The 14,106-nt window shown below is 34.4% G+C and overlaps 1 pseudogene; it reads left to right on the forward strand.

Moving 5' to 3' along the window:
- Nucleotides 1-8,386: 8,386 nt before the first annotated feature.
- LOC103659937 overlaps nucleotides 8,387-14,106 on the forward strand; it is a 76,615-nt pseudogene continuing 70,895 nt past the window's right edge.

A 14,106-nucleotide genomic window follows, 5' to 3' on the forward strand; every position in this document is an offset into this window, starting at 1 on the left:
TAAGAAGTTGCTCTGTGCTTTAATTTATAGGTGTTCCATACTAGTTATTTCATTTTGTTACACACTTTATTATAAAGTACTTTTTGAAAATATTTCAGATTTCCTTTAGGAATTACAGAAAATTCTGATTAATATATATATGAATTGTGAAGAGGTGATTTTTCATGAACTGCACTGTGAAAATTAAATATGATTAATTCGTTTTAAAAGAGTAGCGTTAAACAATAAATATTCAGTTGAAATCATCAATAGTAACATTGACTACTTCTTTGCTGGAGTTTAGCATTGCTAACTTTGTTATAGCAAAGATTTTGAGTAATTCTTTGGTCAACTTCCTACTCCCAGGACCATCGATGCCAGTTCTTTCTCTGTATCCTATTTCAACAAAGCAGTTTTTGGGACTTTTGCAAAATTTAACAAGTTTTGACTTCATGCAAATTCAGCATTATGTTTATGTTTACATATTGATTAAATGTTCTTACTAAATTTTCTTGCTCTTCTAATTTTAAAATGAGTACCCCAAAATCTCAATTAAAGAGTTTAGCTAAATGTCTGACATATTTTTACATGATTAAAGTGAGTAGTTATTTTGATGTAACGCTGGGCTAATACCAAGATTCTGTAACTTAAGCGGTAGAATGAGGTTTGCCATCATGTTGATAGCTTATGACAGGCATCAACATGGCCCATGATTTTCAGCATATAGCACTCAAGACCTGAGATTACATTATCAAAACACAGTGAAAGAAATAGTATTGGAGCCTCTCTTGTTGTTAGCCCTCCTTCAATATAATCGCTGAAGCCGTATCTCTACTCCCTCTTGGGCAACCTCACTCCCTCATTATGAGGAATTGTGCCCTTTTCATCTTTGTATTCTAAGAAATAGTGCCCATGACTGCTAAGGATTTGGAGCTTAGGAATAATTTGGTGAATATATGTTAATGAATTAATTAGTGAAAAGTGGTACAGTGGAGGCATAAACTAGAAAAAAATAATAAATATATTTTATCAGCACCTGCTTGTGGTTGTTATATTAGAAGACAAAACTGACTGCTCAGAAAGTTAGACTGGTTACAGTTAAAAGACATATATGGTAGAATTCTGAGCATCACTTCCACTACCATTTTCTGTCAAGTTTAGCATACCTAAAGTTCTCATAGAGGAAGAAAGGTCTCCTGAGGAGGTTTGACAAGGCAAGTCTCTCAAGAGGTTTGGTGATTGTGGAGCGTTTTAAGGAAAGTTGTAGCGGCACTTTTGCCAGAATGTAAATTGTCACTCTGTCCGTTTAAATCCTGTACATCAAGGAACATCTCTTCTCCACGTAATTCTTGGGTTGAATGCTCTCCCTCACACAAAGTCCCTTTCAAAACTCTGGAGCACTTACAAGATATGCATGGTCTCCTCTCCATGCAGCTCAGGAGGTTAGTATTCCAGTCTGTCCCCGTAAATCAGAGCTTCTAATTCCCTAGTATCCTTTTTTTTAGTGATTGGAAACACTGATGGGAGAAATTTCCTGTCTCCTCTTGTGACTTCCAGGGAAATCCTATAGTAGTTTAACTCGGTTGAGATTATTCTAGCATGTATTTCTGGACTTGTTCTTTTTTTGTTTTGTTTTGTTTTTTCGTTTTTTGTTTACCTCAGCCCATAAATGAACAGTCTTTACTTCAGCCTGTACAGAGTAGACTATTAGAGTTTTCCCACCTCCTGGTGTTTTCCTCCTCCTCTTCCTCTGCTAGGTGTCTTACAGGTTCTCCTTTTGGATTGTCAACAAAAATGAGTTGATTAGCTATTTCTCTCACCCCCAAGTGTCCCTTGTTTTCCTTGGAAAATGGATGGCTGTAGTATCTCTCAGGATTGCCTAAGTAAGTCCCCTTTCTTGAAAAAGTTAAAATTCTTAGCAGCTGATCCTGTTTCTCCTGCAACCAGACCACCAGTCCAGCCCACCAAACAAAACACCAGAGTATCTGTCTACTTCCCTCCCATTTAAAACATATCGATACAAATAATACTTTGTATATGTAGCAATCATGTCTAGATTTAAAATGTATTTAACACAGAAATTAAACGATACAATTATTTGCCTTCTATTTATACTCTTAAATTTGTTTAAAAAAGTATAAGTGTAAAGAAGTCTCTGTATTTTTGTGTTTGTTTTGTTTTTGTTTTTTATGAAAAATACACAACCTGGGTAGACTCAGGTACCAAAACTAAGAACTGAAGGGACAAGAGTAAGCAACACACAACTGTGTCCTTTAAAAGTTACAGAGTTCTCTTTGATCTGTGATTCTGGATGAATATGTAAACACACTGTGTTGGAGGAACTTAATCAAATCAAGTTATTATATTGCATAAGATATGATGAGAGAATTTCAAGACATTTTCAGCATTATTTCAAGTAAAATATTTACCTTCTATTTTTAACTCCTTACACTACACGTAACTCCTCTTGAACTATATAGCTTTTGGTACTACTGAAAGAGGGCAAAATTCCCTTTTAATCGTGTTCATATTTCCTCCCTCTATACTTCCGAGAAGACAGACTTTCTTCTGTATAAGGATGTTTAAATCCTCAAAATGTTCTTTGTGCCTCCAGTTTCTTAATTTCTAAAGTGCTCCTTACAGACTAAAAGACACTCTGTTACTTAGCGATAACATAGATGTTAACCATAACAAGATGTAGTTGAGAGCTGACAAAGTATTCTGGGTAATGGTATAAAAATTAGCACATTAAGCATTTTTTTAAACTTACATTCTGATTAAAGCTTATAGAGTAAATCAGTGGTACTCTTCATCATGAAATTGAGGCTACTAATAAAGTGATAAATTGAAAAGAAAAAGAAACGTTAATAGCATTTGGTGGTGTGTTTTCTTATATATAACCGGTTCATTGCCAAGGAGGTGTAATAAAAATCCTACCATTTGTGCTGGGAGAGTGAAAAACTTGAGTTATAAGCAATTAAACAAATTCCAGTTTAAAATAAGTATACCAGCAAGTTGCATATTTACATGCCTATTATATTTTATGACATGAATAGAAAAGAGAAAATAAATATTTTGTATCTGATGCTCTAGTAGCATCTGCTCTTACTGCTGCTTTATGTTTATAGAATTTCTTTCTGATATCTGTTTACTCCTGGGCATTTCTATCATTTTGAGGAAAATAAGTATTTGGCTTCCCCCCATCTTCCCCATGTGATACTTGAATGAATTGTATTTGAAAAAAAATAGTTTTAAGTACTTATTTTTAGTAAATTACATTTCTCACAAAATAATTTATTTTTAAAGAAATAGATGCAATTACTATTCATTGGTCATATTTAGTAGATACTTTGTATTTGATTTATGGTTCTTTCTCAAGAACTTTTACATTTTTAAATCTCGTCTATAATCTACATAGCTTGACTTTTAATATAACTTGTTCTGCATTCTTAAAAATTCTTGGAGGATCATGATGATTATGGAGCCTATGTTTAACCTACTTGGGATGCATTTCAATGTCATCATCCCCCACCCAATACAGACTCTCATTGGTTTCATTAAAAAAACAAACAAAACCCTGTTGAGACACTCTATTCCAGCCAGGGTTTAACATCTCTCTCTCTTTCTCACTTCCATGCATGTATATTCTTGGCCTTAAGCAGCTACCTGTCTACACATTCATGACCTTGACTACCTTTAAGCACCACTTAGATATCACCTCCTCTGTGAAGTTTTTCCCGAGCAACCCTATTTTTTTCAGCCAGTCCATTCACTGTAGCATCTCATTAGCATTTAGGCATATAATTAAATAAGACCGCTAAGTGATTATGTTCATGTTTATTGTACATATTCATTGGACTTTTCCTTGTGTTTGTCCTGTCATTTACATTAAGAGTATGCATTTTCATATATTGTACCACAACAAGTTTGAAGATTCAGTGGTTTACCTCCCAGATCTTCTACCTACTGATTCATGACTCACTATTTTATTCTGTAAAATAGGATACTAATTAGGGTCTTTGATGGTGCCATCATGTTCATTAAAAATATTAAGCTTGAGGGACGCTTGGGTGGCTCGGTCAGTTGTGTCTGACTCTTGATGGCTTAGGTCATGATCTCAGGTTCATGGTGTTGAGCCTCCCATTGGGCTCTGCACTGAGCAGGAAGTCTGCTCTGCTTGACATTCTCTCTCTCACTCTCCCTCCGCCCCTCCCCCCGCTCACACATGCACACACATGCATGTGCACTCTCCCTCTCTAAAATAAATAAATAAATAAATAAATAAATAGAATCTTTAAAAAAAATACCACTCTTGAGTTGGAGAATTCCATATTAAATATAGCATATATGTTTTATAAACTCTGCCTTAAGTAGTTTGTCTCATATCCTAAAAGATATGTATATTGACACGAGAAGAAATTTTAAAGGTGAATATTTTATAAGTATTTCATAATACTTAAATGCTTAGTCATTTATTTTTAATCACTAATTTATTAACTCAAATGAATTTAAAACAGGACATAGTTTAAAACTCATTCCAATTCCTCATTTACAGTTGAGAAAAATTGAAGTCTAGCAAGTGTTGGTGACTTAAGACCATTTATAAGAGGTAATCATCAAGTACCCTACTTGAAAATTTCATACTTTTCTAATGCAATATAGTATGAGTGCAAACTATTTTTCTTTAAAGACTTCAGAAAAACATACCTACAAAATCTTATTGTAACTGGTATATATTTTTTAAAGATTTTATTTATTTATTTGAGAGAGAGAGTGAGTGGGGGGGAAGGAGCAGTGGGAGAGGAATAAGCAGACTCTCTGCTGAGTGCAGAGCCTGACATGCAGCTTGATCTCACAACTGAGAGCAGGACCTGAACTGACATCAAGAGTTGGTCGCTTAACTGACTGAGCCACCCAGGCCCCCCTGCTATATTTTGAATGAGTGAATGAATGAATGAGTGAATGAAAGAAAGAAAGTATAAAAGAATAGCTGCTCATCTTCAGGTCCTAAATGAATGCATATTTTGAGATATGTCAGCAAGGGTGTCCACGTTTATGAAAATAATTAATTTTTCAAAATAGTAATTTATAATACTTCTTGAAAGAAAACTTATGGCATATCTAAATTATGTTGCATAATTGGAAAAGTATTGAGTGTGGTGCCCAGATGACTGTTTAGTATTTTCATTAGGAAATTCTTTATTGGCATTACTTGAGAAATGTATATAATTTTATGAGTCTCAAGTAACAATCAGTTAAGAAATCAGAAAAAAAAGAGAATGTATTATAACCCTCTTGTGGAAAGTAAATCTGAACCATCAGCATAAAGATGTAACTGGTGAAAAGGAACTAACCTAAGTCAAGTTGAAAGTAAGATCATGGAATGTCAACATGCAGAGTCACAGGTTAAAGTCAACAATTCTAAGAATGTGAATTGGAAATTCAGTCAAGATCCATTCTCATCCATCAATCTTGTTTGTAGCTTTTGCGATGTTATAAGTGTGTGCTATGGGGCCTATTAGCTGCTAATAGTAAGTCAGTCTGGGACATAAAATAAAAATTGGTTCATGTGTACATTTTAGTGTATTTCACATAGTATAATGTATTTTATATAGATCACATGAGGCTCTTCTAAAAAAATCAGTTTTGGAAGCAAAATAAACACTTAACAATTCAACACATAATTGATTCCACATAGTGCTCTTAAACTTATTAGTAGGTCTTAATGGTGTATTTTTCAAATAATAGCCGATAACGTTCTCTGGCATTTTTCAGTGTTTGATTATTTGCTATAGGATACAAGAATTATATATATTCCTGTATCCTATAGCAAATAATCAAACACCAAAAAAAATACATATATATGTAATTTCAGGAATTCTCAGTAATTTCAAGAATTCAAACATCTTGCTTCCAAATCCGAAAGATTAGTATTTGTAAGGGATCTGGTAACACTAGTGTTGTTTATAAATAGTTATTCATTTACAGAACTAATTATACTATTAAATTAGTTTGTGCTCAGAGTTTTAATCAGGAACTTTAGTCTAGGGCAGGGTATATCTTTTCAGCACTTGCTCTTGAACTCAAATGTATTCAATATCCTAGTCAGTGTAGTGTCAGGTTATAATTTTACAAAGTATAAAGATGAAGAGTAGATGGTCAAAATATCAATTCAATTTAACATGATAATTATTAATTAATCATCCTCCATCTGTAAGACCCTGGGGGAGATTCACAGATAGTCAAGTAATTGTTCTATTCTGTGATAAGTGTGTAACATAATGAGGGAAGTGAACACATAAATAACCATAATGCATCAGTAATAGATATTATAAATAATCTGCTCAGGCTCGTGCTCTCTCAGCTGAATACTTTAGAACAGGGATACAATTTTGAGTGTCTAGAATTGACACAGGCTCCTATTAAGTGCTTAAGTCTCCTATATCTTTAAGGTTTCCTGTTATATACATTTTAATTTTTTTACTCCGTAGGCAGTAGCAGTGTTAAGATATCTACCGTATATTGAAAAACTACTCTGGGACAGGCATTGTAGTACGTGAGTTATGTTTATTATTACTACTCACAAGACAAACCTGCAAAATAGATATCATTATCCCTATTATTATTTTACAGAGGAAGAAACAGAGAGTCAGAGAAGTTAAATGGCTAATGACTTACCTAAAGGCTCAAAACTCTCAACTAGGGAAGTTTCAGTCATACCTGTATACTTCTAAAGCTTATTGAAAGCACGATGTAAGACCAAGAGTCTCTGTTACAAACATGGAGTGTGAGTGTGTTATGGAGGAAAATCAGTTTATAGTCCTGTAGGGCTGTGTTCAACTTCATACTGTGCCTATTCCTCACTGTATAGCTTACTTAATTTCTTTCAGTGTTATTTTCATAATCTATAAAATGAATTTAATTGGAAGAAGCAAATTGATTAATGTTCGTGGAAGTAGACAAAAGCAAAGAAGTGTAAGAGAAACTACAATGTTTGGGTAAGAACAAAGGATAAAATGGATGAAAGAGTATTTCTTCCACTAAGTACAGCTAAAACTCCTGGGCGTTATATATGAATCGAACCTAAGAAGACTCTCAAAGGTGTAGAGAAGAAGGCCAACTGGCTGGCAACATCAGTACCAAAGTAATGATATAATTGTTAAGTTCCTTGAGTATTCTTTTTGCCACATATATCTCTCATTTTAGAGCTGAAGAAGCTAACAACCACGAAATCTTGTTTTCAAGACTTATTATATAGGTAATTAAAATTGTGTTGTATTAGCAAAGAGATAGACATGAAGATCAGTGAAACAGAATAGAAAATCTAGAATTAGACTTACACAAATATACCCAACTGATTATTGACAAAGGTTGAAGATAATTCAGCGGAGGAAAGATGGCCCTTTCAACAAATGATGCTAAAGCAATTAGACATCAATAGATGGAAAAATAAACTTCAGTCTAAATCTATAAATTAATTCAACATGAATCACAGACTTAAATGTAAAATGTAAAACCATAAAAGTTTTAGGAAAGTAATATAGGAAAAAATCTTAAGGATTTAAGGCAAGGCAAAAAGGTCTTAGGCATAAAGCCAAAAGCAAGATTCACAAAAGAAAAAAAAAATGAATTTAACTTCATCAAAATTTAAAAAAAATTGCTTTGTGAGAGACCCTATTAAGAGCATGTAAGGACAAACTATTGACTGGGAGAAAATATTTATAAAGCTTAATTTTGACACAGAACTAGTACCTAGAAAATATTTTTAAAGTCTCCAAATGCAGCAGTAAAAAGATCAAGCAATCTAATTAAAATATGGGCAAAAGTCATAAAGAGAGATTTCACTGAAGAAGATGTATGAATGACAGGCACATGAAAAGATGTCCATCATTAGCCATTAGGGAAAGGAAAATTAAAAACACAATGAGATATCACTACACACTGGTTAGAATGGTTAAAGTAGAAAATATTGACAACACCAAATGGTGGTGAGATTGCAGAGAAACTGGGTCACCCGTGAATTGCTGGTGGAATGTAAAATGGTACAACCGCTCTGGAACTGTAACTAACATACAACCCTGCCGTTGCACTACTAGGCTTTTATCTCAGAAAAATGAAGACTCATATTTACACAGATCTGTACATGAATGTCCATAGCAACTTTATCTGTAATAGCCAAAACACTTGAAATTACCCAGATGTCTTTCAGTGGGTGAATAGCATATCAGCTGTGGTACATCCCTATCATAGGATACTACTCAACAATAAAAGGGAATCATTTATACATGCAGCAATTTAAATGACTCTCCCAAGAATTATGCCAAATGCAAAAAGCAAATCCCAAAAGGTTTCATACTGTATGACTCCATTTATACAACAACATCCTTGAAATGACAGCACTGTAGAAATGGAGAACAGAATAGTGGTTGCTAGTGTTAAGGAAATTATGGAGATGGGAGCGACGTGTGTGGGGCTGCAGAAAGGCAACACGAGAGATCCTTGTGTTAGTGGAAACATACCGCGTCTCGACTACGTCAGTGTTAATATCCGGGTTGTGATGGGGTGCTGTAAGTTGCAAGATACTACCACTGAAGAAAACTGGACAAAGAGTATAGATGATCTCTGATTATTTCTTATAACTGCATGTGAATCTGCAGTTATCTCAAAGTAAAAAAGGTTCATTAAAAAAATGTGGGAGAGAATTACAATAGATAAAACTGAAAATGCACGTGGAGCCAGATTATGAATCATTCTGAATGAGGTGCCTAAAAAAGTCTAGACTCTAGACTTTGTCTTCTAGATGAGGAGGAATCATCAAAATATTCAAAATACAGGGTATTTATAATTTGGAAATGTACTACCTTTCTTGGTAGTAGTGCAGTAACAATGTAATAATTTTTAGGAAATTGTTTATTTGGAGAGGATAAAATACCAATAGAAAGACAAACATGTTTCTCCTAAGTACAAGAGTAAAAGTGTTTAGACTGATTGGAAGTGTAATTGGTGAGGAAGGGTATTGAAAATGTAAAATCAAACCTGACTTTATAATTTCTAGCCTGAGTGGCTGGGTGAATAGTAATGTCATTAACTGAAATGGGCAAAGCAGCAGGTTTGTGAAGGGGAGTGTGAATGATGAAGGTAATAGAGATCTGGTGATAGATTTTAATTTCAGGTATGCTAAATTTAAGGTGTGTGTAGGATCTTCAAGTGAGATGTATAGTATGCATGGGGGAATATGGGTCTGGATTTCTGGGGAGACATTTAGGCTACAAAGGTCTTTGGCAGGCATTGACATACAGGTATGAATTAAAACAGTGGAGTGGAAGAAAAAGCCTTAAGAAATAAAGGAAAGTTAGATGTCAGCAACATTCACAGAGTAGTTGAAGAAAGGGGAAAGAAACAACATGAGACATTGAGGAAAATTATCAGAGATATAGGACAATCAAAGTTGGGTAGTTTCCTGGAAGCCAAAGAAGGAATTGTTCAAGAAGAGAATGATCAGTCAGACCATATACTGCTTACTGTTTTTGAAATCTACCATTTGGTTTGCAATGAGATAATTTATGAACTTTTGAGTGTAATTTGAATTTAGTGGAATGAATGAAAGCCATATTACAGTGACAGTGAAAGCAAGGAGCTGGAAATAAGCAAAAACAGGAAAGGAGAAGGAAGGATACTTGTTAGAGCTGGAAGCAAGAAATGGGAAAGAATGGGAGTACCCTGGTAGGAGAGAAGATATGAGATATAAGATAATTGAAGTGATTTAAAGATACAAGAAAGGGATTTCTTAGAGGAAACAGACACAGGATGGGGGCTAGGGTGATCATCAATCTCCCAGCTTATTTACAAAACACACCTATTTTAGCCCTGAGCTTTCAAAAGACTTTTTCTGTTGCAGATTTGAATATAAAAGCAATAGGCTTACAAGGCACGGCAGGCTGTTGATGAAAGTTTTCATTGAAACTGGCAGGCACATTGGGAACCAGCTGTTGGTTGTAGGTAGATCATTTTAAAGTAGTTTAAAAATCTAAGGTATAATTCTAAGTTTCTGTGCTTCAGCCCATGAAAATTCCCTAAGTATTTGATCCAAGAGTATTACACATATTTCAGATATAGAATTACCAGCTGCTGTGTACTTTTTCTTTATGATGTATTTTGTCAGTGAATTGGAAAAAAAAAAAAAAAGCAATGTGCATTATACAGTTGGTTATTGTAATGATTATTCAATATATAAAAGATGAAAAAGGGAAGTCCTGACATTTTACTAGATATTTCTCTTAGTGAGTTGGTAGAAACACGTTTTACTGTAATTCCATGTTATATTGTTACTATAAAGCCTGAAACTTAGAGGAAACTATATCTCTAGGTATAAGGATAGAATTCACTTGAATGGCTGGCAGTTATCTGAAGATCCTTGCAGAACTCTTCGGTGAAGGCCCACACCTTCACCCTTCGCAATGTTGCCCCAAGGTGTTCTCACTTCCGTGGACAGTCTATTGGAGCTTTTGTGTTCCTTTACACCAGTGGCTTCACTTCAAGAATACCAATGACAGCACTTTGTATATTAGGTGCACTTTGACCTTAATTAAGAGTTGGGTTCTGGAATCAGACTGCTTTCATGCAAGTCCTGACTCTAGTTCTTAAGCTGTATGATTTGGGGCAAATCACTGAAACTCTCTGTACCTCAAATTCAAAATAGCTCCTGCTACACATATAGAGATGTTTGAGACCTAAATTTAGGAGAGCCTCAGGTAACACATAATGCACTTAAAATGACATAAAGGAGGGCTTTATAAATTACGGTCACTATTTAGTGATATGTTTATACTTCTTACTATAGTAGATAACACTCTCATATCTTAATCTGTTAATTATCTTAACTGGATATTAAATAATTTCAAAAAGTATCTCAAAATAGAAATATATAGTGTTCAAACACTGTCTACATGTATGAAATGGAAAAAAAAAATCTGAACTGTTTTGATACTTTGTCAAGAGATCTAAATAATCTGTCAGCAAGAGGAAAAGGTATTGTCAGCTGGTATTTTCATTGACTTGAACATTTTTTGCCCCTTAAATTACATGGAATAATTACAGTAACTGATAACTGGAATGTCATGATTTTTTCATTTTCACATACTTAAAATTTGAAAATATAGAATTATTTAAAGTTCCTTGTCTTGTAAATGCTGTTTTAAGCTGACCAAATCCTTAAACAAGGTGAAAGTTTTTTGGTTCCCATTTCAAATCATTTCGTATGCTCCTTGGAACTCACACAGAATATCCCTATAGTACTTTGCAGGAGGAAGACAGAATTTCTAGTGTCAGGAATGACAGAATGCCATTCGGACTGGAAAACCCTCTGGGTAATTTCATTTTCATTTACTAGTGAAGCAGAAAAATCAACATGTTGTGTGTCAGAGTACAATGAGAGATTCTCTTTGGCAGTTTGAATTTTAGCCATTGGTGAGGGGAGAAATGTCTGAAGCTGGCTGTCAAGGTGTAACTTCACATAGATAAGTCTGGTTTAAAGTAGGCAGGTAGTCTGCATTTTGATATAATCAGAAATGGAAAGGGCCCTTTAGCTTGAACCAAATGCTATAGGGAATTATAACTCCTGTGAAATCTGATGTTCTGATGGTTGATCGTCAAGTCTGAAATGAAATAAGTCTTAAAGTCTTCCCTTTGAATATTTCTACGGTGCTTGGACTTTATAAAGATAGAAAAAGGAAACTGGTGAAGGCAAAAGAATAGCTATGCCAGAATTTCATACTGAAGTAGAGAATTTCTCAATTAAAAAAATAATTTATTATAACATGACAATTCTAAAATTTAGTATGTTGACTCTTTTTTGATCTGTGAATATTTGCATATATATTTTACTGCACGAGAAGATAGGATAGCATACAATAGATTTTTGAAATGGTGGAGTCAAACAACTTATCATTTCTATACTATTTTATATTGTTTGTATTTTTGCAGATTGGGATTCATTACAAAATGATGAATGTTAATTGTAAATAAAATAATTCACAGTGGAAAATGTTATAATGTTAAGTGAAAGTATTTCTCCATCATCACTGGAAATCCCACTCCTCAGAGCTCATGACAATAAACATTTTGGTGTGTATTCTATAATGAACAAATATTTAATAATATGTGTACAGACACACACATAAACATGTGGAAAACAGACTTCGTGTTAGCAAAAATGGTATCAATCTGTACAGACTATTATGTGAATTATTAAAAACTTAAAATTGCATTCTATATTAACATTTGGATGTGACATATTTACATTAGAGTATTCCATTAATTAAACAATAATTTTAATTATCTTTATGTATTGTTAACTTTTCTAGGAGAGAAAAACTATTATAAATATCACTGCAGGGAGCATGGATAGTTGCTTTTTTTTTTTTTAACAGAAGATCAATCTCTAGCATTGAAATTGTTGAAACAAAAGGAAGCATAATTTTAAGTTTTTATTTAAATTCTGGTTAGATAACATATAGTGTAATGTTAGTTTCAGGTGTACAGTTTAGTGATTCAACACTTCCGTACAGCACCTGGTGCTCATCACAAGTGCCCTGCTTAATCCCCATCAGCTGTTTAAGCCATCCTCCCACCTACCTCCCCTCTGGTAACCATCAGTTTGTTCTCTATAGTGAAGAGGTTGTTCCTTGGTTTGTCTCTCTCTCTTTTTTCCCCCATGACTTTTTTTTTCTTCCTTTTTAAAAATATTTTTTAAAAAATATTTATTTATTTAATAGTTCCAGTAGGTTAAATACTCTTTTTACTCACATTTGTCCCTTCAATAAATAGCATATACTTAGTTACACAGCAGGCATTTCACCAATGTTGTATGTGGAATTAATGATTAGATGGGTGGATTAACAACAACAAAAGGGATATGTAGTTTGAATATCAAGAAAGACTTCATGAAATAGAAAGCAGAAAGCATTTGACATGGGGCCTAGTCAAGAAGACAACGTTTTTGATACTTTACTGTTGCTGGGTAGGGATTGCTTATAGTACAGAGAAAAGAATGTGTGCATGAATGGCAGCTATTTAGTCTAAGGATATCTGAGGAAAAAGTAGTTGTCTAGATTGTCTTGTGCGTAAAACACCAGCACTGTGGAAGCATCCTCGCAAGATGAAAATTACTTTTGAAATAACTGATATTTTTAAAAATCGGAATCTTCTGGGCCATTATGTCAAACTCTGTTGCTTGCCTCTAGTTGCAGACATGCCTGCTCCTCCTTGCTGGTAGAGTTAAGTCCTTCACTTTCTTCAAGTCTTTGCTCAACTGTCACTTTCTTGATGACATGATCATCCTGTTACTGTTTGCAACACCCCCACCAAGCACCCTCAATCCTTCTTATCCTGGTCTCTTCCTATACATATCTTTCTTTTTCCACTACATTTAATTATTTACTATATTCTTTATTATTTAATCCATATTTACTTTATTTCTCCCATCAGAATATGTGCTCTGGGGAGGGCTGTGTTTGTCTCTTGTGTTTGAAAGGTATTTACCAAGTGACCAGAACAATACCTAACCTATGGTAGAGATTCAGGAAATATTGTGGTGAATCCCCATGTAACAGAAAATTTGGACTCATAATAAATTACTTTTATTTATTCTCATACCTAAGAATTCTCAGACCTAATATGGGCTCAGCCCTGATTTTTCTCTTACTTCAGAAACTGAATCTTTAATGCCATTTGTACTACCTCCTTTTATTTATTTTTTTTTAAAGATTTTATTTATTTATTCAACAGAGATAGAGATAGCCAGCGAGAGAGGGAACACAAGCAGGGGGAGTGGGAGAGGAAGAAGCAGGCTCATAGCGGAAGAGCCCGATGTGGGGCTCGATCCCGAATCGCCGGGATCACGCCCTGAGCCGAAGGCAGACGCTTAACCGCTGTGCCACCCAGGTGCCCCAGTACTACCTCCTTTTAAGAAACTCTTCTCTGAGCTGTGTTTATTCATAAGCCATAAATTGAATACACTACCCTGCTGTAGTTGTTTAGCTTAGAATCAATGACCCATCAAAAGGAAGTCATCTGTGGCTTAGCTAGTGGACAATGATGTGCACAGACTAAGAAGTGGATCATTGTTTA

Source organism: Ursus maritimus, unplaced genomic scaffold (genome assembly GCF_017311325.1).
Source record: "Ursus maritimus isolate PB19 unplaced genomic scaffold, ASM1731132v1 scaffold_1, whole genome shotgun sequence".
Lineage (NCBI taxonomy): Eukaryota > Metazoa > Chordata > Mammalia > Carnivora > Ursidae > Ursus > Ursus maritimus.